At 37.7% G+C, this 26264-nt stretch overlaps 1 long non-coding RNA gene across 1 annotated transcript; it reads right to left on the minus strand.

Moving 5' to 3' along the window:
• Nucleotides 1–15402: 15402 nt before the first annotated feature.
• On the minus strand, nt 15403–17027 carry LOC110922651. Its single transcript, XR_002583336.2, has 2 exons — nt 16838–17027; nt 15403–15760 (listed from the first exon to the last, which is right to left on the minus strand). It is a non-coding gene; the product is annotated as an uncharacterized LOC110922651 (long non-coding RNA).
• Between the last annotated feature and the right edge of the window lie 9237 nt (nt 17028–26264).

Below are 26264 nucleotides of genomic sequence, written 5' to 3' on the forward strand. Positions count from 1 at the left end.
CACTTGAACTTTTGCTTGTCCTCAAGGAAAACTCTTTAAATGTGGCTTACACTCCCAAATGGAATAGGTAGAAGAGAAGTTATTTATTTATTTATTATTTTTTTTTTTAGCTTGTCCTAGAGTGTCGGGAATCCAAGGTCTTTGTAAGTTTTATTTTTATTTATTTACAATCCTATTCGTTATGATTTATTTTGAACGTTTCATAAGATAAATTACTTATTTGGGCATAGCATGCCTTATTAAAATTCCATTTATATACAAGTTCACATACCTCACGGGGGATCACTCAACACTCGGCCGAAGGTGTATATTTTTAGTGAATCACTCGAGAGCGGCATGGAACTTACGCCTTCCATAGGCTTGCCAAGCAATCAATCCTCCTCCTTTTTAACTTTTTACCTTTGTAAATATCAAGAGGACTTTTGGGGTGAAGGGTTAGGCTTGGGTTAAAGGTGGGTGGTTGGGTTAGTGGTTAGTAAAAAGGGCGAAAATCGTAAAAAGCGTCGGTTTTCGTAAAATACCTTGTTTTTAGCGACTTTTTATTTTGAAGTATTTCTCCAAACAAGCTTTTATATAGCTTTTGTTTGTTTTTGACTTCATCATTTTTTTTGTTTTTTTTTTTTGTTTTTTTTTTCACAGATAAAGGCGAGTTTACGAAAAACCGAGCTTGTTACTAAAATAAAGGGTGAGAAAAAAAAAATAAAAAGGTTTTTGGTGGGTAAAAAGGGTTTTTTTTTTTTTTTTGGGGGGGTAATGAAATGAAAGGTTCAGGCTCAAAGGGGCTATCTAGGGGGATTTTGGGTAGGTGATAAAAAAATGAAAAATAATGGTTTTGAAAGAAAAATGGTTAGTCCTAATGCCTCCATCATTTACTTACTTGGGTTTAAGTCGGTAAGGACCGGGAATGTATCGTCGTGGCAAGTTCTAGATTTGTAAGAACCAAGCGGCTATTCACACAAGAAACGAAAAATGAGCATTTAATCTAAAGATGTGTATTTGTATGCTCAATAAAGGCTCAAAACTCACTTTTGTGGGAATGGGTTTTTATGTGATCAAGTATATATAATCAAATTTTAACTAAGCTTGTCATGCCGTTTCATAATTTTCTGATGTTGGTTCTTTTTATCACGACGCTATCGGTTGTAAATTTGTAAAAATATAACCTTTTTAGAACTTGTTATTCCCAACTTAAACTAAGACAAGTAAATAAAAAAATGAAAAAGTTTTTGAAAAAATTTGGGGTGTTTAGCGGTTCCAATAGAGTTTTGTGTAAGGCTTGTGTTTAGGATTTGCAAAATTCAAGGTTTTAGCATCCCCCCCACACTTAAATTACACATTGTCCTCAATGTGTCCAAAAATAATGTTTTTGGTTGATTAGAATGTGTAAAAGTGGGTTTAAAAGCAAAGTTTTGTGTTACTGGCATCCTGGACACGGCCCCGTGTTGACCGGGTACGGCCCCGTGGTCAAGTGCCAGTAACAAAAATTAGAGAATTGAGACAGAAGCCTGGACACGGGGGCGTGTCCGCTGAACACGGCCCGTGTCCAGTTACCTGAACTGGGTGATTTTCTGCAGGGGGCTCAGCACGGGGCCGTGTTGGTTGGGCACGGCCCGTGTTGAGCCTTCTGTGATGGAGATTTTTGTCGGGTTGCTTTGTTCTTTGTGCATGGTTCCATTTTTCTCGTTCTCTTTTTCATCCATTACCACCATGAGTGTGTTTTATTCTCAAAACAACCATCAATCTTAAAAACCATCATAACATTGCGAACATTAGAGAGACATTACATAAAGTTAAAGATAAAAGTACATAGATATTAAACTATGGAGTTCTAGCCCTATGTTTTATTTTAATTTAGCAAAATTTCCAAGAAGCTACTAATCTTGGTTAGATAAGGCTTTTTAGAACTCCTTCTTCCGGGTGTGGTTCTCCTCATATGTCGGCGAGCCATTCCTCTACCTCCCTTGGAAGGAGAAAAGAGGGCTCATTTGCATTAGTTTGAGGAGTGACAACTTCCGCTGGAATCTCTTGCGGGTTTTCCATGGGAGGTTCTGCGGGAAAGTCTTCCCACCCGGTAGGGTTGTGAACCCCGAGTGCTAGGTTCCAGTCTTGTTGTGGAAGGACTAGTTCCATAGGAGGTGCTACCAGAATGTTTAACCTTTGGTGCAAAAGGTTAATCTCTTGGAAGCTTCTTTCAAGTCCCATTGTAAGATCGTTAATACGGTCAATGAGGACCTCCTTTACTGACGTCATTTCGTCGAGAGCTTCCCTTAGTGCTATCACATAGTGCACAAGTGTAGCTTCAACGGAGGGCCTTCTTCCCCTTCGGCTGTTTGAGGAATGCACGGATGATGTTTCGCTGTTTTCACTCGCCATTCTACGAAAAATAAAGCAAAAGCAGTTTATATGACGAAACAGTTTCTGGACACGGCCCCGTGCTCACTGAGCACGGCCCCGTGTTCATCTTTCTGCAGAGTTTTGGAGCAAGGAATCTTGGGTTTTTAAGTTATTTCCTGAATTTATGTAGACTTTTTGGCAGTAAATAACTTTAAACAATGTTACACAACATGTTTTTACCAAGATTCCATGATCAAAACTCATTGTTTCCTACCACAAAGGTTGAAAAATTCAAACTTTTCATGGTAGTTCTTGAAGAAAGATGAGAAAGAAGGAAATGTCTAGAAGAGGAAAGGACAAGATGGGTTGTTGGAAACTTCTTTTAGACTTACCTAGGATTGTTTGAGAGAAGATTCCTTCAAATCTCTGTCCCAAGTTGGTCCAAATGTGCAGGATTTTTGGCTGCATTTATAGAAAACGACAGTCTTCTGGACACGGCCCCGTGTCCGCTGGACACGGCCCCGTGTGCAGATGAAATCCTGACACAGTTTGTCCGTATTCTGACGTTCTGATCAGAAGGGAATCTTTTGGTGGACACGGGGGCGTGTTGGCCGGGCACGGCCCCGTGTCGGAAAGCTGTTTTATGAAGTTTTGTCTTTACTAAGGAGTTAATTTATATCGGGTGGCTCTTGACTTGTTGGAACAACCCCAAAGTGCCTAAGATACCTTAATTGTCCTATACTAAGGCGAGAACGCAAGAGGTTATCGATGAGGGTAATTCCTATTTTCATTCTAGGTGGACAAGTCCAACCCTTTTCCGGGCTCTCGTTAAAGAAGGTGTATGCCGAATCGCTCAGGTCTATGTATGCACCGAACGAAGTCGATGGGGAGTCCTTCACGGCATAATCGACACAGGGACGACTATCGTCCACGTCTTTTCTAGGTATGAAGGTATTTTCGGGAGCAACGAGGTTGTCGGAATGCGGTTCCAACATTTCCTCATGGTCATCGTCTTGGGATGGATCTATAAAATCCTTCCTAAGTTCTTTTGACCAGTTGAGAATTAGTTCTTCTAGTTGAAATAACTCGTCAAGGAGCATTTCTCCTAGAATATCTGGCTGGGCGCATTCGAGGGAGAGATAGTGCTTATTTTTACTTTAGCCCCTCTTAAGGTTACAAGGAATCGGTGGGTCTATATAGTGGGGCCTATAAGTGAGAAAATAACATTTTAATTCCTCATGTTCGCCTCCACATAATCGACACCACAAACCATAAGAGTGCCGAAAGTAAAAAGAATTACTATCACTCATGTTTGTGTCAGAAGTTACCAACCGCCGGGATCTAACGGTTCTGTTTTCAGCAACTGAATCTTGGGCACGGGGGCGTGTTGAGTGGACACGGCCCCGTGTTCAGCCTACTGTCTGACTTAAAACAGGATTGCCAGTTCCAATGATTGAGCACGGGGCGTGTTCAGCAGGCACGGCCCCGTGTTGAGCTCTGCAGAAGCTGAAAAACTAAGAAAAAATCCTAAAAAATTAAAGAAAAATAAAAATATGATTAGGCCGTTGATTCCTAACTTTCTTAAAATCCTTGTGTCCCCGGCAACGGCGCCAAAAACTTGATGTGTGTCGGTGCGATATTATTTTGATGAGTATTTAAGCCCCTTTGTACACTTTTAGCCAAGTTTTAAATTTATAAAACACGATATTCACTAACACTAAACACACATATGGGCAAGTGCACCCATCGTGGACGTAGTATAGTGTTGGTAAGATACCGAGGTCGTCCAAGGACACAAGAGCTTTTAATACCGGTTTATCCTCAACGTCTAATCAAATCAAAAAGTGAGAAAAATGTTTTAAACTAAGAAAAAATAAAAACTAACTAAATGCTGAAAAATAAAAGTAAAATAAAAACAGATAGACAAGATGAATCACTTGGATCCGACATGTGTATTAGTATAACCTTTGATTATTTTCGCACTTTTGCACTTGTTTAAGAGATTATCTTAGTTATTGTAGTAGGCCCCTCTTTTGAAGGCGACGTTACCCTCAACCCAGTAGTTTGAGTCAGCAAGGATACAATCCTAAAGGGTCGGATTATTGAAAGATAATGAATTAAGTTATTAATGCAAATTGTGGTAGGCCCCGCTTTTGGCGGTGACGTTACCCTCGGCTAAGTAGTCTGAGTCAGCAGGGATACAGTCCTAAATAGCCGGGTTATAGTATTAATAGTAGTTAACTTATGAGGGGGTCAAAGAGTTTGGATCCCCGCCATCCAATACCTATGGGCATTGAAGGAGATCCTACTAAAATTGACCGAGGTCCCAAGCAGGACCTCTAAACGCTGAACAAGGGCAAGACCCTTACCAAACCGTTCCCTTAACCCCCGACCAGGTAGCCAACATACCTCCATATAGACCGTGGAGATATGAATGGTGAAAATCTTTTATTTTATATAGACAGTAAAATAATGTCAAGACACCACGGACAAACGATAAGGAAAGATCACCTTCAACATAAGTAACTAGTTATTAAAGTCATTAATACAAAACCAAATAAAAAGTGCAAAAGATTAAAAATAAAAAGTATTATACTAAACACTTGTCTTCACCAAGTGATGTAAGAGACTTAGGCAAACATGGCCTTGATTGTCAAGAACTCTTACTATCAATCTTGGATCCCGAGACGACTCACACACTCTACGATGGACAATGGATGATGGTGGTGGATGATGGTGTTATGGTGGTGGTGGGTGGTGGATGAAGTGTGAGAGAGGTGGTGTGCCAAGGGATGAGAGAGAATGAAACCAAGCTCCTCTATTTATAGGCTGAACAGAAGGCTGGACACGGCCCCGTGTCCGCTGGACACGGCCCCGTGCCCGTCTGACATTCTCTCTCTTCATTAATTGTAATTCGCAATTACAATTAATGCGCCTGCTGTACTTTCACCACGCCCCCGTGCCCGCTGGACACGGCCCCGTGGTGGGCAATGGAAGCTTCTACTGGTTTGTCTTTTCTGCTGCTTCCTGGGCACGCCCCCGTGTTCGCTGGACACGGGGCGTGTTCAGACTCTGTTTTCTCTACTTTGCCTTGGGAGGTGCCGTTGAGGGTCCGGGCAGTCTACTTTTGTTCCTTTTCTTGTATTTATGGTAGAATTAGTTGTCTTTTTGCTTCTTTTGTGATTTTGAGCTCATTTCATCCTGAAAATACAAAAGGAAGACAAAAACACTCTTTTTCCAACATTAGTACTTAAAAAGGGTTAGTTTTATGCCTTAATTGATGTGATTTATATGTTGCATTTTACACACATCACTATGTTTAGAGTTACGAGACTTTTAAATAATGGATGAAAATGTCTTTAACAGATAATGTGAAAAACTGTCTTTGCTCAATTGTCAGGCTTTAATTCCATCTTGTAGAAGTTTAATTTTGAACTCAATGACCCCCCCCCCCCCAAAAAAAAAAAAATTAGATGAGTAATTTTTAAAAATTTAACATACGAAATTTTATTAAACAACGAATCACCATTACATAACATGTCACAAGGCGTACGTCTCGAGACGAACCAAAGCGTAAGCCCGGAAAGTAATTAAATAGCTAAGAAAATAGTTTACTTGGTGAAGTTTTATCAAAACAGAAAAGCCACATAGATCTAATCACCAAATGGTGGTTATGTAATATCTAGAAATTTATAATCTATAAAAAATAATAACAAATTAAGGGTATTGGTTTTTTTTTTAGAGTTAACTGCCATTTTCGTCCCTATGGTTTGGTCACTTTGGCCATTTCAGTCCATTTTTCAAAAATGCGCTATTTTCCTCTCCGACGTTCTGGAAATGTGCCATTTCAGTCCAAAAATCATAACCCAGTTAAGTCGGTTTGTAAATAAGGACTGATTGTGTAAATTTGTAACATAAAGGACTGATTGTGTAAATTTGTAACACCACCACCACTAGCCCTGCCACCACCACCACTCCGCTGCCACCACCACCACAGCCACCACAGCCACCACCGCCACCACAGCCACTGCCACCACTCTCTCTCTACTCTCTCTCTCTATGCTGGAGATGTAGTTTGATCGGAGAAGAGGATGTCACGGTGAACAGGGTGGTTCAACGATGATGAAGAAGATTAATGGAAGATGATGATAGTTGCAAGTTTGGTCGCCGGTGGGAGTGAATCGGAGAATACGGAGATGAAAATGAATGGTCTGCAATCACCACCACCATCAAAACAGTCAATGAAAATTCAAATATTTGAAGATGTTACTGTTCATCGTCTTCCCCAAAACAGTCAACGAAAGTCAAACCCGATCCGATTTCGATTCAAAACATGATTATAATGTAATTAAACTTGCAGAAACATAATATAAGTAATAACATACTGATTTAACAAGTAAAACCGATCCGGTGTCGTTTGGAATGGCGGCTCGACTAAGCTCCGGCGATGGTTTTTCCGGCGAGACTTGCAGAGGTGATCAGCTATAAGTCAAACTTAATTCTCAAAAACCTAATTAACAATTACAAATTTTATAACAACCGATAACAAACATAGAATAAATCAACTGATAACTACCTGAAACAGAGGCGAACGTTAGGGCTTGTTCAATCATATGGATCTGAGCAGAACGGTGATTGGAGAGTTCAACTACCTGAAACAGAGGCGAACGTTAGGGCTTCTGCTGCTGGTCATCATCTGCCGCCGTAACCTTCTCCGTCATCGGCGTTGCCGATTCAGTTGGTGGCGGCGGAGGTGGTTTAGAGAGAGAGGGAGTAGAAAGAGGGAGTAGAAAGAGAGAGAGAGAGTGGCGATGATGACGGCGGTGGTGTTTTTGGGATGGTGGTTGATGATGATGGCGGAGGATGATGATGGCGGTGGTGTTTTAGGATGGTGGTTGATGATGAGGAGAGGAGGATGATGACGGCGGTGGTGTTTTTGGGATGGTGGTTGATGATGACGGCAGAGGATGATGACGGCGGTGGTGTTCTGTAGCGGTGGTTGACCGGGGGTGGAGGTGAAGGTGATGGTGGTGGTGGTTTAGAGAGAGAGTAGAGAGAGAGAGCAGTGATTTGTGTGTTTATATATTATAGATTTTATAATTATATAAATATTTATACATTTTACTTAAATGGTCCTTTATATTAACAAATTTACACAATCAGTCCTTATTTACAATCTGACTTAACTGGGTTATGATTTTTGGACTGAAATGGCACCTTTTCAGAACGTCGGGGAGGAAAATGGCGCATTTTTGAAAAATGGACTGAAATGACCAAAGTGACCAAACCACAGGGACGAAAATGGCAGTTAACTCTTTTTTTTTAAATAATCATATTGAGTTATATAAAAAATACATGCATGTGCATGTAGTCCTACGATTGGGGAAAAAAAGGAAAAAAGGAAACATAAAGTTAAAATATTATATTAGGGTAAATTCACTTTTCAATCCTTTATATTTGTAGCAGGTTGTAATAGATGACATTTAACATTAATAATTACAGTCACAATCCTTTATTTAGAAAACTTATCACACCTTTCGTCCTTAACCCCTAACCATGTTAACAATTTTAGTTAAATGTGGTATGTGCCTTGCACATGAGGGTAGGTTAGTAATTTTACCTATTATATTAACAATATATATATACAAAACATAAACCCACAGTCCACACAGGGCCAGCCCGGTAGTGTAATTAGGCTAGGCGACAACTTAGGGCCTCCGAAAAAATAGGGCCTCTAAAATTTAAAAAAAATAAATCTATATTTATAAAAAAGGAATATTATATTTATAGTGATATTTGTTGACATTAAATAAGTGTAGTCTGGTGGTAAGAACAAGATTTGGTTTTTGTAGAGGGTTGAGTTTGAATCCCACTTGCTACCCATTTTCAAAATTATTAATCACCTCACTCACTCACTCTTTTAATAAAAGGTTATAAATGCATCTTTTTTAATCACATCTCTTAATTTAATAAGCTAAAATATTTTGTCCACACAAATTTTAACATGATACGTCCATGTAAAATTTTATTTAAAAAAATCGTTTCTAACTAACAACAATAGTATACTTCAAATAAGTAGCATGTTTTAATTCCTTTCACACATAATGTAAGTTGTTATTTGTTAGGTTAAACTCTTTTGACCAACTTAGATTTGATTTATGTATTAGATCCCAACATTATTTGATTAGGGAAATCATCTAGTTTATATAACGGTTAAGTGCTTTATAAGTTTCTTCTTAATATATTTCATGTCAGATACAAACCGAAATTACGATTCTAAAAAAATAAAAAGGGCCTTGAATTTTTAATTCGCTTTGGGCCTCCAAAATTGTAGGACCGGCCCTGAGTCCACGCCCTCTTTTAGCTCACTCTCTCTCTAAAAAAGTTGTAGATCTGGCTCCGCCGGTGGTTCCGACGGTTACGCCGGTTACTGCGGAGGAAAAAGGAAGCGTCACCGCTGGAAAACAGGACGGAATCGTTGAATAATGACGAGATCGGACCAGGTCTGAAGGAAGATGTGATACCTAGGGTTTTATCGTCATCGATGAACAATTGTTTTAAACTCCTGCAATAAGGCTTCAAACTCAGCCTCATTCAGGTTCTTGTTCATCTCCACGTTGAACAGCTGTTCCATTTCATCTAAGTCGGTGGTATAGAACCTTGGTGCAAGTAGTGTTTCCTTAATTACCTTCTTGTTCTTTCCGCTGCCGGAGGGTTTGGTGGGGGTGGTGGCGGCGGCGACATGCAGATGGTGGAGATTCGCCGTGACAGGATGGTGGTTCGGGTGGTGTTGTGCCAGTAGCCGATATTGGAAACGAGTTTGAACAATGCCATCTCGGTTGCCATTGGCGGTTGGTGTTTGAGTAATGGGCTTTAATCACCACTGATTATGCATAGAGAGAGATATGGGTGAAGTGAAAGTGATGGCAATCTGGAATCTCATCCAAGGAAATCTGGGATTATAAATGAAGGGAAAGAAAGAAAAAGTTGGGAAAAGACAATATTATCCTTATGTGACTTGACTTAACTTAAAATTTTAATCTGGTTAGGGGTAAAGGACGAAAGGTGTAATGAGTTTTCTAAATAAAGGTTTGTGACTGTAATTATTGAAGTTAAATGTCATCCATTGCAATCCGCTAAAAACATAAAGGATGAAAAGTGTAATTTACCCATTATATTATATTGTTTACTTCAACAATTTGACATAATCTCATCCATCTCCATTCTGTAAGCTTTATCTTTGGATTCAAAATCAAATTGACTCTCACTCAAATGAACAGATCGATATGATTGTGGGCGTGTTCGTGATGTAGTTTTTGAACTGTTATGGAGGCGATATAATATATAACTAATTGGTTGCTTTTGTTTTCTAAATTCAAACTACTGCTTTGGACCTATGAAACTAACAATTTGGAGTTGGTAATTTAACATAACTTGGGTTTTGAAATTCTGTTGTTTTAAGCCATTGTCATAATAAACAAATTTCAAACTAGAACAGGCCAACACACCAATACACTTGCAGTAAGCAGAGCGCACCTACTACGTGTCATAGTAAACAAATTTCAAACTAAAACGGGCCACTACCTAGGCGTAAACAAATTTCTCAGTTGCAATGAGAACCCCACAATACACTTAAGGGGGAAGGGGGGAAAAGAGATTTAGGTTTGAATTTCAAAACAAAAAGTAACATATGGAGCCAAATGTAATCCATCATAAGTGTCCTTACACGTACACCCATCACAATGACAAGCTATACTTCCTTGCACTCGTTGATATCTGCACATTTCAAAAAGCGACATAACAAGCACTTCAAAAAGAAATCGAGTCAACAATGCAAACAAAATACTTTACCTTCACAAGTATGACCATCTACACGAAAAACCCGGTGTGCAACTGTAACCAGTTATGTTACTCTCCTGTAAGACAAACATGAATAGAAAACTATGTAACTAAACAATAAACTCAAAACCCAACAATCAATTGAGCAAGCTGAAAACCTCTGTCTGTCCCATATATCTAACCAGCATCCGCCATCCTTGACGGTAAATCTACCAGGTCCAATGGCTATCATTTTAACCATCCAATATTATAAAGCACATTACATATGTCAATGGTGGTATTGTTAAAAACTCGACTCAAGGGGATTCGCATGAACCTTCACAAGACGTATATCCATCCCCTAGAAATGCACCTCGTCACAGAAGGGCATTTGCATACTCGTCATCTAAAAGTGTCCAAAAAGCAAAAAAAAAAAAATGAAATAAGTGACATAAATGATTGTAAATGATTTGAAGGATGTCAAAAGCTCTATAAGTAGAAAAGCAATGTGGAACAATACATGACCAAGTGCTTGAAGACAAAGTGCTCTTAAACTCCTTCAGCAAGGTCTATTGCTAAGTTTCGCATAAAAGAACCCCAAATATTTTATAAAACTTAATTACTATAAAACACATGCATCATTACTGAATTAAAGGCCACCAAGCATATCCAAACCAATAACTGTTACACCCCTTTCTGCGGTGGAAGCACGAGGTGTGATCATGAAAGGTTCTCATTGCATACGAAAGGTAAACACACTACATGCTCGTAAAAATAACTTCAAACACCAAACATTTCATAATTTGAAAACATAATTTAGCGTTTACATCACGAGGTAGCATAAAACATTGTCTTAAAAAGTTTATAACTTCATTTAAAGATAAACATAAGCGACATCCACAAGCACGAGTAAGGCCGCGCGCACATCCACTTCTAGTTACCTGAAATACATGTGAGTTTTGGGAAGACGTCAACATAATGTTGGTGTGAATTCATGCAGTTTTGTATTGAACGTTAGTATACTTTGTATGAAAAACATGGTATGTATCTTGTAAAAAGAATCAAGTATTCATGTATAAATCAAGTGTTCATGAATGTATCAAGTTGTTAATGGGTTGCAAGGCCATTAACATGTGACACGACATAGGAAGCAACCAAACCTTAGGCATTTTTCTAGTTGGCATATTATGAGACACAAAAGCACTACTTGGTACTCGTTCTCACCAAGAGTGTGGCTGCCCGACACCCGTTAGATCTAACATTTTGTTCTGCGGTCTAGGTATATTGTTGACTAATGGTGCTTATGATACCCTATTCGTGACACGATTTCTCGTATCATGTATCATATCTCGTATCATCATACCATTTATAAATATTGTAACATGTATTTCACCCCCGAGGTTATAAAACTGAAAACGGTTAAAAGAAAAGGGGGAGCATGAACTCACAACTTTGCGTTCCTTGCGTCGTAAACTTCACCGGATTTTTGCTTATAGTGCGTCATGACCTAAACGTGTTTTATTATCGTTAGTCACTAGACTTGTATCGTACAAGCACAAGTCACTATTTTTGTATATATATTGTGGTGTTAAAAATATTTTATATTTTTAACTATGCATCTTACTTATATTATTTTCTCAAAAATTAATATAAGTGTCTTGTATTTTGCACTTGGCGTCCGAATTATGTATCTTTGCTCAAAACTTCATTTTATGCCCATAACTTGTCCAAGTTATTTATTCTATCAACTAATATATTTTCACCAAAATATTTTCTTGCATTTGTCTAAGTATGTTGTATGTGTATTTTTGTGTTTTTACTTCTCATGAGTATTTAGTGTATTTTTCAAGTCCTAACACACTAGCACGTATAATACATACTACATACACTTAGCACAAAATTTGGTGATAAAATAATATATATATATATATATATATATATATATATATATATATATATATATATTCTCAAAAATATACATATTTAATGTCAATTCTTAACCTTGACGAAATCATCGTTTCTTAACTCAAAAATACCTTGGTATACATTTTTAGGGAATAAGTTCCTCAAAACTTATATATTTTTCTAAGTGTCAAAATTTATAAAAATTTTGACAGAGTTTCCCCTAAAAATGGAGGTTTCCCATGTTTTCAAAACATGTGTTTATTTTCTTTTAAAATCACCAATAATATCAACAACAATCATCAACAATATACACTAATTTTTCTATTTCATGAACTCGAAAATTCATAAAAATGTGTAGTAACTTACTAGGGTATTTAGTAAGTCTTGTTACTCTTTAAAGTGTGATCGTTTGTTTAAAAGCTTCATTTTTAAAGAATCTAGTTCTTTACAACTTGTGACCATATTTTCTAAAAATACTACTTCTTGTATTTTTCTTGTTACACATGTGTATCTTTACTTTATTAACCACCAAAAATAAGGTTTATTTGTTTAAGAACCAAGATTAAGTAAAACTTGTATTTTTAACTTGGTTCTTTTGAAAAACCACTCGTGGGTCTTTAGATCTACAAGTTTACATCTTTATTTTTCAAGAAATCTTATATTTATTCAAGTTCAAAGTTCATGCGTGGATGGTTTCATCATTCTTCATAACTTCATCCTTTACATCTTACTAGTTCATGTTCTTAAACATGATCTAGCAAGTCTTAGATGATGAACCATCCTACTTCTACTAACAAACCACATGTAATAAGCATAACAATACAAGATCAACATCATTTCAACATCAACATACCACTACTTCATCATTTATCCATTCTTCATCCTTTATGTTCAAGATTAGTTCAAGTTCTTTAGTGTTTCTTTATATTTTACCATTCAATCAACTATTAACCATCAAATACATGGAGAGGATGAAGATCTAAGAAGTTTACCACTAGCACAAGGCTAGGGGAGTTCAAGAGGGTAAATGAAATGGATAAAAGCAATTGAAGAAGGTCCTTCAAGATCCGCTTGCACCGAGCTTCGTTAGTGACCTCCTTACACCTTAATGCCACCTTAGAATGGATGAATGTGGATTGAAAATGGATGTGTGGGGAGGGTGGGTGCTTGGCCGTAGCTTGAAGGGAAGGAGGAGAGGGTGTTTGTTGAGTGATGAAGGTGATGAATATGGTGTGTAGATCTAGTGGTTTATAAAGAGAAGTTCCAACATTTTATTGTCCAATAGATCAAGTGTTTCATTAGTACATGGCAAACTTAATAAAAAAATTCAAGAAAATCAAAGTGGGGATCCCACTACTAGAACCGGTTTGGGGGGGGGGGGGTTGGTTTAGTTACAATGTAATGGTAATTAACTAACTTAGTTAGAAGTTAAGTGACTAAGTTAGGTGGTTTGTGTGTTATGTCATTATATAGTGTGTTAGGGTGTTCGGGGACCCTAACTACCTCAGAAAAACAAAAACAATGTGTTTGACAATATTTTTGTGTTCCGGGTAAAGTCCGATTGTTCGGTTAGATACCGGTTCGTTAAAGTGCTAAATTGCACCGTTTAGTGTCTTTTAAGTATCCTTTTGTAACACTTTCAATTCCCGACACTTAGGGAAGTATTCTGGATGATAAAACGTAAATTCTGCATAATATTTTGATGTTAAAAAGCTGTTTTGAGCTGAATTTATTAAAATTCTGCACTTAAAGTGCGTTTCGGGTGCTTTTTAGTGCTTATTTTAGCTTCCGGAATGTCTATATGTTAACCCTTGTATGTACTCTTGGGTTTTAATGTATTCTTGTCGTTGGACCTACACCTAGGCCCTAATTCTAATGTCTGACTGCTTTCTGCAGTTCTGTTGACACACTGTGTCTTACCGGTGAGTTTACTAGTATTTCTGACGCAACGCTCTCGTTAATGCATAAAGCAATGTTTTGTAGTATAAAACGTGCATGAATTCACTTGTATTGTATGAAATCAGATAATGTTGACACTAAAGCACATAATTGCAGTCATTAAATAATAATTAAAGTGTACGGAAATTACCGGTTTGGTGCCAGTTGTCACAATAACAATGATAATTTAAGAAACTTGACCAAAGTCAAAATCAAAACCCAAAACTTGAATCTTTATTCGCAAATTCAGACCAATAACTTCAACAAACCCCAAAACCCTATTTCTAGATTAATATCAAAAACTTAAAGCAAAACACAAGACCTCCAAAACTATGCACTATAGGAAACTTATAGCCTTGTACCACACGCTTAACAACTTGTACATCTTCATTTGTTCCTAAAGCAATCAACACACTTCATCAATGCCGTTTCATGTCAATCAAGAATCAAAACCCTCATTACCCAACCAATAAAAGTAAGAAAAAACAACAAAAAAATCTTATATGATTCAGTGAGATGAAAGATTCGAAATCTCCGTTTCCTGGCATTGTCGCCGCTACGGTGGCCGGAAACCCAGACACTACCTTCGTTACTGTTGGTGGCTTGCCCGCTACAGTTATTTCCCTCTCTCTGTTATCTTTCTCTCTCTCTCATAGTTCTCTGGTCTCTCCCTCTCTCCTATTTGAATGTTATAGAAGTTGAAAGATGACCTGCAACCAATTTCACCTAGAATCGGCAAATGGATGACTGAACAACTAGGGGATGAGGCCATATGGAGAACTTGCTTGTTTAGGGTTTACAGTGTGATGATGAGAGAGGGAGAGAAAGAGAGAGGCAGAGTGACGATAAGCAAAAAAAAAAAAAAAAAAAAAAAAAAGAGGCGGTGAGATCTAAAAGTGAATTCAAAACCTTGGCCAAATCCGGTTTTTAATTGAACCCCCTCCTAATAACCCACATTTGAATTTTAAAATTCAAATGAAAAGGTTAATTTAATTTATGTATTTTATATAAACGATATGATTTTTTTTAAATAAATGAAAGTGATATTTATGATGTAATTATGAAGTAAGAAAAGCTGAGTTGGCATAGCTCAGTGTTCGACACCTAAGATTTTGCGACGTGAACGCAAAGTTTCCTTTAATAGTAAGTAAAGATAAATAAGTAATCAACTAAATCCTTAGTTAATAATTTTCCAAAATCTGAGTTGACTTGCAAATTTTATATTTAGCTTATCTAACACCTTTTCTCTTTAATATTTGTGCTTTCGTTGTGCGTCACGCTGAGTATTTAAACTGAGTAGTTAAGAACATAGTGATTTTTGCTAAGCGATAAACTAAATCACCTTATCAAGGTGAGTTCTTGAACATAATTTTAGAAAAATGCAAGATAAAAAAAAACAAGCTCTAGTCATATAAATCAATAATAAGTAGTAGAAGATTATGAACAATTATTGATTAACAATACACTTACTCCTCACCATTAGCACTTAATCTTGATAAATTCAAGAACCTATCTCTCCATCCCCCTTTGTTCAATTGGTTTATTTTACATATTTATCTACAACAAAACTTGTCAAATTAACAATCGAAAGTCAAAAACCATCTTGATTGATCATTATGTCAAAGAACACTTCATTATTGAATCTTGTTCATAACTATGATGACTCATGGAACTTCATTGATCTTGACATGGCTGCAGGGTTTGCTCTCAAATTGGCCAATGCGTTCTTGCCAAATTCAGTTCCATCACCTTCGTATCGAAAGACCTAAAACATGCAAGATTTTTTGTATCAAAAGGTGTAATTTCGACTAGTTTACTTGTGAACGAGTTGATTTAGGTCGTGCCATCTCAAACTGGTCAAATAAGAAAAACAAGTTAAACTAGAAAGTACACTTGTCAAAAAAGTATAAGGCCCCCTTGTATCTTTGTTACCACAATACAAACTAGTTATAGAATGATCTAAACAAAAAGCTGAACTAAAAGTGTTTCTGGTCAGTCCAACCCGACTTGTGACTTGTACGGCTGTACTAAATATAACTCTTTTTCTTAAAACTATTTTGACCCGTTACCGTTTGGGCCTAAAAGTGGCAAGTTCTACCTCTCATGGTTTTTTGATCCTCTACACTCAAAGTTAATGGTAGTAATCAATTATTAAGCAGTTAAATTAATCAGGGTACACAACAAAAAATTTTCAAGATTAGACCCCATAAATTTCCAACATAATTAAACCAAAAACTTTTGTATGAACCAAATTTGGGATAATATAACTCAAATCCCAAAAAAAATTAAAATATTTTGTAGCAACAAGCTAAAAATCGATCAATATTCCTCTCTCACACCATGCGTAGTGGTAAGGGTGAATAATGCCTCTACCTTTGGGCATTTTTCGTCATGTGGTAGTCCAGTCAGCAAGGGGCATTATTGGGCGTTTTTTTCTAAAATGGGTGTAGTGGGGATGTGTGTATTATGTTAAAAAGGGGTTTAAAGAATTAAATAAAACAAAAAACTAACAAAAAGGGGGATTGGTCAAGAAATAGTGGGATACATCTGATTGGCCACCAAAAACCCATTTGAGCGTGTTTTAAATAACGCTGGAGGGGGATATCCGCAAGATCACGCATGATCACGCCGGCGGGGGTGGGGCGGCGGCATTATTGGGCGTGTTTGAGGGGATCACACCGGAAATATTGCCCACTACGGGTGTTCTCAGACATTTCAACAAACATCTAGAGGTTAAGATTACTGTAAACACAAAACACCCTCTAAACACAAAACAAAATTAAGGGTTTTTCTCAAAACAAAATCTTAAAACTGGGTTTAACTCAAAATCGCTTAAAAATACCTGAACACCCTTCATATACTTCCGTTGTTGATCATCAGTTGCCTGAATCGTCTTCCCCAAAAGCTTGATCGTGGGGTCTCTTGCATCCGACATTACTGCAATTTGTTACAAGTGAAGTGTCGTGAATGATGATTGTGTTGTTGGGTTGGTCGTCATTTTGTAAACGAAGACAATGGGATACTTTTTTTTTCTACTTTTGGAGGGTTTTACATGTGGCCAATATTGGAGATTGTGGAGTGGGTCCCACATTCCATTTATTATATGCACTTTTTTGTATTTTGGTGGCTGGGAATTTATATAATTTTCTATTTTGAAGGTTGTGTTCCAAGAATCAAGGAAACTAGTGGTGTTGAATTTGGTTATATGGAGTTAATAATATCCACAATGTTGATACTCTTTTAAAGTTTTATTCTTACATTTTTTTAGTGTTTTGTTTCTTTTACATTTTATTCTAAGTATAGTTTATGAAGGTTTGGATTAATTTTTATAATTTGTAGCCTTGTCCAGCCGTCTTTTTTTTTTTTAATTCAGCGGTTTTGTATTTGGGTTATAACACAATTCCTTCAAACTGGGCTTGTCATGCGGATTGCTATAATGGTGTGATGGGCTGGGTTTCTCAATGCATCAGTAGATCCACATACAAATAATTAAGTGGCAGTGGTAGTATGGTGTAATAAAGGAGATTTGGCAGGGGTATTAAGGTCCTTTCACGCGGCTTAAACCCTCTAACTCTTGCGTATGGAGCAGCTCCTCCAAGTTCCTTTGATTGTTGTGGCCTTTAGTAATTTATGCTCCTCCAACGCTCCCTTTGCGGTGTGTATGTATAATGTATATATGTGTGGACCCTCGGGAGGTCAAAAGTGAAACTACACTAATTTTAACGTTATTTTACTAGTATCGTGAAAATAACGTTAAAAGCGAGAGACGGTTAATCATGCTGTCGGAAAGAAGAAAAAGATAGTATAGGGACTAGAGTGTAATATGGTGTCCTATATATACACCATCTCTATGTAATCCCTTTTTGGTGTACAACTTCAATACAATTTTTCCTCAATACAATTCAACCCCTATTCAGAGATCAGTCTCTATACCAAACAACATGGTATCAAAGCAGGTTTCTGATTCTTGAAACCGATTGCTCATCACCTACAATCGATCTTCGTCTGGAAATCAAAATCATATCAGAATCAACCTACAAAATTTTTCTAGCCTGTTCAATCTCAAACAACCAAAACCAAAATCAAACTTTGAGAAAATCGTTCATCGGTCCTTGATAAACTCAGCCACAAACTTAAAAACAAAAGAGAGTTGCCGCTTTGTTCTTCTTCATTTTCTTGAGTCTCGAGTACATCATCATCATCATCTTCCCTCTTCCAATAAAGGAAGTTTCCTTTTCCTTTTTTAATCCCAATCAACAGAACCGACTTTCCATTCTTTCCAATCATTCCTCTTTTTGTTTTTTTTTTCCGAAACAATTTCCTTTTTAATATCATTCCCAATCATTTTTCTTTTTTAATCCTAATTACTTGCGGGCGAATTTAAAATCTTGAACGCGAGTTCAAGTTGTCGGTGTATTTGATAAATACGCCGGTAAGATACCGTGTTTGGCGGTTCCGTGTATCCGGCGATTTTAAATCTTGAACGCGAGTTCAAGTCATCGGTGAATTTCGATAAATTCGCCGGTTGAGATAGCTTCGCCCTTTAGCGGAGTTATTCCGAACTTATTTTTTGAACGCGTTTCGGCGTATTTGGTTGCCTATTAAATACACTCGGTTTGGCTGTTGTCTAAAAAAAATGGAAACCAATCATAGTAGGAACAGTGCTTGGATTTTCGATTCTGGTGCCACTGACACCATGACATTTGAACCATCAGACATACGATCAATGTCCTACCCTCAAAAAACTCAAATCCACACTGCAAACAATGGAATGATGCAAGTGAAAGGAGGAGGAGCAATTGAAATTTCACCAACTATGAAATTATCAAATTGTCTTTATGTTCCATCGTTATCGCACAAACTGCTCTCAATTAGCCATATTACCAAAGAGCTAAATTGCACAGTACTAATGCATCCTACTTTCTGCCTTCTACAGGATATCAGGACGTGTGTGATTATTGGACGTGGTACTGAGCGCCAATGATTGTACTATGTGGATGAAGTGGCTCAACAGGGTACTGTGATGTTGGCTCATGGAACTGATAACCGGGAAGCCTGGCTATGGCATAGACGTTTGGGACATCCATCCCATGGTTATTCCCACCTTTTGTTTCCAAAACTCTTCCCTTCAAGTGGGAAAATAGATTGTGAAACCTGTCTTCGCGCTAAAAGCCATCGACAACCGTTCAAACCTAGCAATACGAAAGTGGCCTCACCTTTCTCACTTATCCATTCCGATGTGTGGGGTCCTGCTCCTGTGATTGGGGGGCAGGGTCTTCGGTACTTTATACTATTCGTGGATGATTGCACTCGCATGACATGGGTATATTTTTTAAAAAATAAAGCCGAAGTGTACGAAAAATTTGTCATGTTTTATGCTATGATTCAAACTCAATTTCAAACTCAAATTCAAATCCTTCGATCCGACAATGGGGGGAATTTGTCAATACATCTATGAAAACATTCTTTAAAACCAAAGGGTTAATTCATCAAACCTCTTGTGCTCATACCCCCGAACAAAACGGTGTTTCCGAACGGAAAAACCGTATTATTCTTGAAATTACTCGAGCCCTTTTGATCGAATCTCAGGTCCCTAAATCTTTCTGGCCGGAGGCAGTTGCAACCTCCGTGTATCTGCTGAATCGGCTTCCCACAAAAGCTCTTAAATTTAAGACTCCCTTAGATTGTCTGTCTAAGTCTGCCAGTATTCCTCATCCTCTTACACTTGAACCTCGAATCTTCGGGTGTACCGCATTTGTTCATATACCCAAAACCAATCGAAACAAGCTTGGCCCATGTGCTGAAAAATGTGTATTTGTCGGCTATGGGATCGATCAAATAGGTTACCGGTGTTATAATCCAACAACTCGTCAAATGTTCACCACAATGAATGTTGACTTTCTTGAAACAAAATACTTTTATAACACCCAACTCAGTGGTCAGGGGGAGAATGATAGTATAGACACTCTGAGCTGGTTAACCCAAATTCCCTCATCTGAAGAAGTCACAACAGAAAACTATCACAGTACTGCGAGTCCTTCAAACACAGACACACAATCCGCGGAGCACAGTATCACTGAAGAAAGTCCATCCAACGTGATGCCTGAGGCAAGAAATACTGAGAACCCTGAATGTTCTACGTCTTATAACTATGAGACAACAGGGGAACACATAGAACCGACAACTACAGAACATGTTGATCCAGTTGTTGAACATGTTGAATCAGTTGCAGCAGAGACTACCGGAAGATACTCTCTTCCACCTAGAGCCAATAGAGGAGTTCCTCCAAAACGGTACTCCCCAGAAAGGAAGACCAGAAATTCAAGATATCCTGTAGCTAATATGGTCAACGGGAACTTATCTAACAGTGCGAAAGCATTTGTTACTTCTTTATACACTGAACAAATACCTAATTCCGTAAAGGAAGCTCAAGGTAAGAAGAACTGGGAAGAAGCAATGGAAGTGGAGATGCGTGCTCTTATGAAAAACAACACATGGGAGAAGTGCATTCTTCCTAAAGGAAAGAAAACAGTTGGATGTCGGTGGGTGTATTCGATTAAATATAAACCAGATGGCTCTATTGGAAGATACAAAGCCCGACTTGTAGCCAAAGGGTACACTCAGACGTATGGGATCGATTACTCTGAGACATTTTCTACGGTTGCAAAAATAGATACCATAAGAGTTCTCTTTTCCATGGCAGCTAATAAGGATTGGCCCCTTCATCAATTTGATGTTACAAATGCATTTCTTCATGGGGACCTAACTGAAGAAGTTTACATGGAAGCACCTCCAGGTTTTTCAGGGGGTTTTAAAGATGGGGAAGTTTGTAGGTTGAAGAAATCTCTATACGGGCTAAAACAGTCTCCTCGGGCATGGTTTGGAAAGTTCACCTTGGCTATGAAAGAATACGGGTATCACCAAAGTAACGCTGATCATACCTTGTTCCTCAAAAGGAGGAACGGCCTCATAACTTGCTTGATCATATATGTGGACGACATGATTATCACTGGAGATGATGTAGAAGAGATAGCACAACTGAAAAGAAATTTGTTTTCAAAGTTTGAAATGAAAGACCTTGGGAATCTCAAGTATTTCCTTGGAATAGAAGTTCTCAGGTCTAAACGGGGGATTTTCATCTGCCAAAAGAAGTATGTTCTTGATCTCTTGGCGGAAACTGGGTTGATTGATTGTAAACCAGCAGATACGCCAATGGTGGTGAACCACAATCTTCACATGGAACTCGATGGAAAGCTCGCAGACAAAGAAAGATATCAACGGCTCGTGGGCAAGTTTATTTATCTCTCCCATACTCGTCCTGATATAGCTTATGTTGTTGGAGTGGTAAGTCAGTTTATGCACCAACCGCAAGTTGCCCACATGGAAGCTGCTCAGAGAATTCTAAGGTATCTAAAGGGTACCACAGGCCATGGAGTGTTGTTCAAAGCAAGTGGACATTTAAATGTTGAGCTCTACACGGACGTTGACTGAGCAGGAGATAAGGGAAACCGAAGGTCAACATCAGGGTACTTCTCCTTGGTTGGTGGAAACCTTGTCACCTGGAGAAGTAAGAAACAGAAGGTGGTCGCTCTGTTGAGTGCAGAAGCTGAGTTCAGAGGCATAGCTAGATGGTTAAGTGAAGTTCTTTGGATCAGGGAGCTCCTAGAAGACATTGGCTTCTCCCAAAGGGCGATACCCAGTAAAATTATGTGCGACAATACAGCTGCAATACAAATCTCAGAAAACCCAGTTCAGCATGATCGAACCAAACATGTGGAGGTGGATCGACATTTCATCAAGGAAAAACTGGAGGAAAGAATCATAGAGCTCCCATATATATCAACAAAAGAACAACTCGCAGATATTCTCACAAAAGCAGTCAACGGAAACGCTTTTAGTAGCTGTTTGAGCAAGTTAAGTATTGGTGACCCCACTACTCAACTTGAGGGGGAGTGTTGGAAAGAAGAAAAAGATAGTATAGGGACTAGAGTGTAATATGGTGTCCTATATATACACCATCTCTATGTAATCCTTTTTTGGTGTACAACTTCAATACAATTTTTCCTCAATACAATTCAAACCCTATTCAGAGATCAGTCTCTATACCAAACAACACATGCATCATGTAGTGGCGTTGATAGCCGAAAGACAAGGGGGCACATGCACTAATCGGCCTTTTTGCTGAGAGTTATGAGTCTTATGTCCAAGGCTTGATGCAAAACTACTATGGAGCCGGGAATCTCACTGGAAGTAGCCTCACTATTCCTACGGGGTAAAGGTAAGACAGTCTACACCTTACCATTCTCAGACCCTACCTTAACTTTGCTATTGGTAGGATTTACTGAGTATAATGATGATGATATGTTTCTGTACAAAACCTTCTCTTCTTTCATGGCCTACACAATTAAATCAAGATAAGTGAATTAAACACATCTTTTATGAACAATGTCACATTTTTTGGAATTTTAAATTATAACAAGAATGTATTTTAATCTTTTTTGTTAAATTCTTTGTTTTTTTTAAATTTTCACAATTAATTAAACCATTTAAATTCTTTGTTTTCTTTATTTAAAAAAGAAAGTTAAATGGATTTTGTCATATGTAGACTTCAAACTCATAGCTGTCTTTCGTTTTCTAAAATACTGAACACGTCATTTTACACGATTGTGTAGTTAAAGACATTGATCATGCATTTTTGTTATTTTAAAATCCTGTATGTAAAGAAAACATGACTATAATAGTCATGTGTTTTGTAGTTTTTCTATACAGGGCAACAATGTACCTAAGACATCTGAATACATCTAAAACACTATCATAGGTTTGCTAAAAAAAACTAAAACAATGGTAAGACTGTAATGTTGAACTGGGGTAAAACTGTAATTTGTCAGGACCAATCAATGAGCGAGTGCTGACGAATAAAAATTACATCGAGTCAACCAATTAAAAAAACACTATCATAGGTTTGTTAAAAAAAACTAAAACAATGGCAACACTATAATTTTGAACTGTGGGAAAATCGTAATTTTGACCGGAGAAAATCGTAATTTGTCAAAAGCTACAACGATGACAAGACTGCAATTTTGAACTGGAGGCAAAATCATAATTTTGACATGGGTAATAATGAGTCAACCTAGTCCACAACCCACATCATTGCAACCATCATTGTTCGCCACCACCATTGAAACCCTGAACTGCCATCGTCCCCTTTTCACTGTCACTATCCACTTACAGTTACCACAACAGAAACCCTAGTCCGATTACCCAACGGCAACCCATTCCACCATCGCCTGACCTAACAGACGCCCACCTCGTGTATAAAACCCTCCAAAACCCTCATATCTGCAGAATCACAAGCACAATCACAATATCGACCATAAAACCCAAATCAATCACAACCATCGTCGTGCATCGCTCACCTCCACCATTGCCTCCTCTAACATATATGCTGCCAGCCCCATCAGCCACCGCTCATACATTCTTCATATTATTGAACGGATTCGTACCCCACCATTTTCGGAAGGTCGAAAACTAGTTTAGCGAGCTATTTGGACAGTGGATGGGATGGAGAGTGTTTAGATAGAGAATGTTTAGAGAGAGAGAGAGAGAGAGAGAAAGAGAGAGAGTTTAGATAGATAGTGAAAAGTGTGACTAAATTATGCATCCTTTTGTTTTATTTATTAATATATTTTTTGAAATGACCAACTTGCCTAAATTTAGCTGAAAAATCTAACCCTGTTAGTGTAAAGTACAAAACATGTAAACACAATTAAACATAAAGTATGTCTTCTGATATTTTTAAAGTTAAAGGACATCTATTGAAATTTAGTATAAACATAAAAGATAAACTGTGACGCCTCGCTTTTTAGAACTTCCCTTATTTAGAAAGTTCGCCTTGTATTCTATTTATGGAAACTCGTATTCTCTTTTAATCTTATTTTTGTTTCAAATCATTGTAAACCGAGGCTTTGATCATAATGAAACTTGATCATTTTACATAAATTATACTTGGATTATGCGTGCTTGTAATACATTCAATATATATACATACTTGAATGTTCAATCCTTCACACAGATTCATACTTATTTTACATACAAACGATCATTAATACCCATTTGATATTAACTATACATGCAAATACATATACGTACTTTCCTAATACTTGATTTATGGATTCACATACACTTTATGCTTAATAATGAGTCAATTATACAAGTTATAACATAAAATAGCTTAATATATATAATATCAAACTACAGGGACTGAACTTGTAAAAAATGAAAGTTGTGTCCGGCTTACCAGCTCTGCGACACGCGGATCACCGCCCTTGAACCCTTCACGACCCGCGAGAAGGTTCGATCCGCAGCCACTTCATTCTGCAACGCACATTGGTCCTTTTTGCACAATAACCTCCCACCTAATCACATTTAAAGCACAACCAACACTAAACCCTAATACCACACTATCAATACAAGTCTTCCACACTCCCCCAACCCTTTACACTCTCTCAATTCACTCTCAAGGTCCCACAATTCATTCAAACTTTCAAGTGTTGGGAGATTGCACCTTTGCTCAAAACACTGAGTTTTGAGCACTTTTCTTCTACTTTTCTTCATGTTTTCTTGTACCAATCAACTTGGATGACCTTCAAAGATGTTATCCAAGATTCACCAAGGTGTAATCATGTGGTACATCATTTACATAAGGCTCCAAAGTCAGATTTACATTCTGATCTATAAAAACTTATGCAAACTCATCTCCTTTCATTGTTCATCTTGTGGAATCTTGTGCCAAGCTTGTCCTCAATCAAACTCATGGTTGTAGGGCTTGTGTATGGATGATTCTTATGAGTTTAGAGGTGCAAACACCCTCTAAACTTTCTAGTTTTAATAAGTTCATACATGTTCCAAGTGATGAAACCATCCAAGATTCACCATCTTCCATATGGATGAACTTGTGTTTTGGTAGAAGTGTGAACCGTGGGAGCTTTGGCTTTCCAACCTAGTTCCACTACCTCACTTGTGTGCCTTGTGTGTGAACACTCAAGTAGCTTTCTAGTCTCAAAGTAACATAACCCCGTCTAGCCTCCAACACTTAGTTAACTCTTTCCATTTTGTGGTGGTTCACCCGGGTCAGGTCTTAGTTGGCTACTTGATAATGTTTTAGTTAGTTATTTATTCCTTTTCATTCATGATCCTCCGAATCATCCTTGTTATGATTTGTGTTGTGGTGAATCATACAATAAGGTTAATCATCCATGCTTGACTTACATGACAATCTATGATACTCATGATGGACTTAGTTTAGGATTATTATTATTATAACTATATATGATTAGGTTCAAAAGTGAACACTAGTGTAGCTTGCGAACTAAGTGAACTAATCCTGGCCATACATGTGTGTAGATCAATGGCCAGGATTTGATGTTGAAATACACTAGTGTATTTTACGATTTATTGATGAGATCCTGGCCATACACGTGTGTAGATCAATGGCCAGGATTTGTTCACTCAGTTCGCAAATACATTAGTGTCCACTCTAGAACCCCACCCTATATATATATATATATATATATATATATATATATGAACATAGCCAAACTTATGATGATAATCGGTTTATGATTATTCGTCATGAACTTAGACTAATTTATCTATAATTCTAAGTCTCCCATTGATTCTAATGGGCAAACTAGGACCCATGAAATCACATACAACTTGGTGTCAAAACGAGTACTTAGAGTTAGACTAGATAATACTTTTATGCATACATACTTTTGTACTTCAATTCTAAATCCCAAATACAACCACTCCATAAACGCCGTATGAACATTTACCTTCGATTCCCCATTCTCAAACAACTCGTCACTCATGGATAATCGGAAAGCTTTTGCAAAATTGTGAGTATACTCGAACACCCTTTTTACGTTTTACAATTGGGTGCAACATGTTTACTTATTCAACTTACACAATCACGTATACTTTTATACAATCACACAAACAATCCAACACATGCATGCTAATATGTTAAACTTGATTCGTGTTTCTGGATGATTCTTGTCACACCCCAACGATGGCAAAAACATCGGGGTGAGGCACTGAGCGAAACAGATTGTCCAGGAGTTTCCATAACAACTACGGTTACCAATTATTTAAGCATCACGTCCCATACCATGACATAATAAGTAGCATAGTTATTACAGACAATTCAAAGACAAATAGTTCTGTTTCGACAACTCAAATATAAATTGTTTTTGTTTGTTTCTAGACTC

The sequence above is a fragment of the Helianthus annuus genome, chromosome 17 (genome assembly GCF_002127325.2).
Source record: "Helianthus annuus cultivar XRQ/B chromosome 17, HanXRQr2.0-SUNRISE, whole genome shotgun sequence".
NCBI classification, from domain to species: domain Eukaryota; kingdom Viridiplantae; phylum Streptophyta; class Magnoliopsida; order Asterales; family Asteraceae; genus Helianthus; species Helianthus annuus.